Below are 2,457 nucleotides of genomic sequence, written 5' to 3'. Positions count from 1 at the left end.
TGCTGACCAAGATGTCCCTAACCCTAACCCTGACCCTGACCCTGACCCTAACCCTAACACCCTAACCCTAACGCCCTAACCCTAACGCCCTAACCCTAACCCTGACCCAGACCCTGACCCTAACCCTAGCCCTAACCCTAGCCCTAACCCTAGCCCTAGCCCTAACCCTAACCCTAGCCCTAGCCCTAGCCGTAACCCTAGCCCTAACCCTAGCCCTAGCCCTAGCCCTAACCCTAGCCCTAACCCTAGCCCTAGCCCTAACCCTAGCCCTAACCCTAGCCCTAACCCTAGCCCTAACCCTAGCCCTAACCCTAACCCTAGCCCTAACATCAGACACCACTGAAACACCCCAAACCCTAATAAAACACCCCGAACAACCCAAAGCATCCCCCCAATTCCTCCCCCCCCCCCACAACTTAAACCTCACAACAGACCCCACTGAATCCCCCCAAAAATACACCCAAACCCAGAGACCCCCCCCTAGCAGCCAGTATACGAAGAACCTACACCCCAAACAACCCAAAATAGCCCCCCAAACAACCAAACCCCCCCCCCACCCTACAACCTAAACCTAACAGCAGACCCCACCGAATCACCCCAAACAACCCTGAAAACACCCCGAACCCAAAACATCCCCCCAAACAACTGATAAACCCCCCACCCTACAACCTAACTCTAACAGCAGACCCCATTGAATCACCCTAACAAAACGCCCCGAACAACCCAAAACATCCCCCCAATTCCTTTCCCCCCCCACAACTTAAACCCTACAACAGACCCCACTGAATCCCCACCAAACAACCCCAAAAAAAATACACCCAAACCCAGAGGCCCCCCCCGCCAGCAGCCAGTATACGAAGGACCTACACCCCAAACAACCCAAAACAGCCCCCAAAACAACCAAAACCCCCCCAACCCTACAACCTAAACCTAACAGCAGACACCACTGAATCACCCCAACCCTAATAAAACACCCCGAATAACCCAAAACATCCCCCCCCCATACGACTGATAACCCCCCTACCCTAAACCTAACAGCAGACCCCACCGAATCACCCCAAACAACCCTAAAAGCACCCCGAACAACCCAAAACATTCCCCCAAACAACTGATAAACCCCCCCCCCCCACACCCTACAACCTAACCCTAACAGCAGACCCCATATCCCACGCAGACCCCACCAAGAATCACCATAACAAAACACCCCGAACACCCAAAACATCCCCCCAAATTCTTTCCCCCCCCCACAACCTAAACCTTACAACAGACCCCACTGAATCCCCACCAAACAACCCCCAAAAAAATACACCCAAACCCAGATAAACCCCCCCCCCAGCAGCAAGTATACGAAGAACCTACCAAACTCCCCCATAAACCAGACAGGCTACAAAAGAGAGGGAAGAGACCCTGACACGTCCACAACACCATACCTACCCCTATCCCAGCCACGACCCCCTACCCAGAAGAGCCTTTGACGCCACACAGACTACAAACATGTTGGCAGAGCACATACATAACTTAAGGACTTGCAAAACATGATAGTGGACAAGAGGAATTTGGATATTTATTGATCAAGAGAGGCTGAAAACACTAGCAGCAAATGATACAAGATACCAGATACATTTGGTAACATTACAAACAATGGAAGTGGACCGACCAGTCCAAACAAAGAACAGGTAGAGCCCAACCAAAGTGACCGGTCCTAGGACCGAGCACATGGGAAGCTCCACCCAGAAAGGGAGGAACATCAACCTACCCCTTAAAAACCCTAACCGATGAGAATTAAATCTTTCCCTGAAGAAGCTACAGAGATAGCGAAACTAGAAAATCGTTGCCCAGTCGGGAAGAGTTCGGCAAGCAGTCTCCGCGAGCTGGAAAGAACCAAAGATTTGGTGAGCACCTTGGTGTTAACCCTACGACACTAGAGATAATTGATGCTTAGATTTGACTGTGTTAGCATTGCAGCATAATCTACTAAACCAGAAATGAGTTGTAACATGCAGAGGGGAGAGGGGGAAGGGAGATTGCTTAACAACAGTAATGGGGGGAATTGCAACCAGCACAGGAATCCACCGAGACCGAGGGATTCCTTTGCAGTTGCGGTGAGAGTTATTTATAAAATGGCCCAGGCTCTACACCATCTAGGAGTTCAAAAAGGACGGAATACACCCCCCAGGGGTCTCACTAGGCAAGCAAAGATATTAACACACTTTGTGAAACCAGCAAATCCCACCCAGGAAACATTAAAGAAATTGGCTTCTAATGCTGAAACCTGGGCTAAACAAACAAGACAAATTTTGATTGAACATTACCAAAACAGTCTGGAATATTTGGATGATGAATACCGCCAGGGCCAGCCCACTGATCGTGTGCAGGAGGCTGTCACCAAGGCCCTAATCTGGAATAAGAGAAATTTGGGAGATAAATTTAAAATCAGAATGGAGGACCCTAGACATC

The 2,457-nt window shown here is 50.1% G+C and overlaps 1 long non-coding RNA gene across 2 annotated transcripts; it reads right to left on the bottom strand.

The window, feature by feature from the left end:
* Positions 1–511: 511 nt before the first annotated feature.
* LOC116970367 lies at positions 512–1,423 on the bottom strand. Of its 2 annotated transcripts, none has more exons than XR_004411120.1 (3): positions 1,252–1,423; positions 1,057–1,140; positions 512–701 (listed from the first exon to the last, which is right to left on the bottom strand). It is a non-coding gene; the product is annotated as an uncharacterized LOC116970367 (long non-coding RNA). The 2 variants fall into 2 exon arrangements; XR_004411122.1 differs by having other exon boundaries at positions 531–571; positions 1,032–1,140.
* Positions 1,424–2,457: the final 1,034 nt, after the last annotated feature.

This window comes from Amblyraja radiata, unplaced genomic scaffold (genome assembly GCF_010909765.2).
Source record: "Amblyraja radiata isolate CabotCenter1 unplaced genomic scaffold, sAmbRad1.1.pri scaffold_799_ctg1, whole genome shotgun sequence".
Lineage (NCBI taxonomy): Eukaryota > Metazoa > Chordata > Chondrichthyes > Rajiformes > Rajidae > Amblyraja > Amblyraja radiata.
Note: the sequence above shows the minus strand (reverse complement) of the source record. Positions and strands in the feature narration are given on the sequence as shown.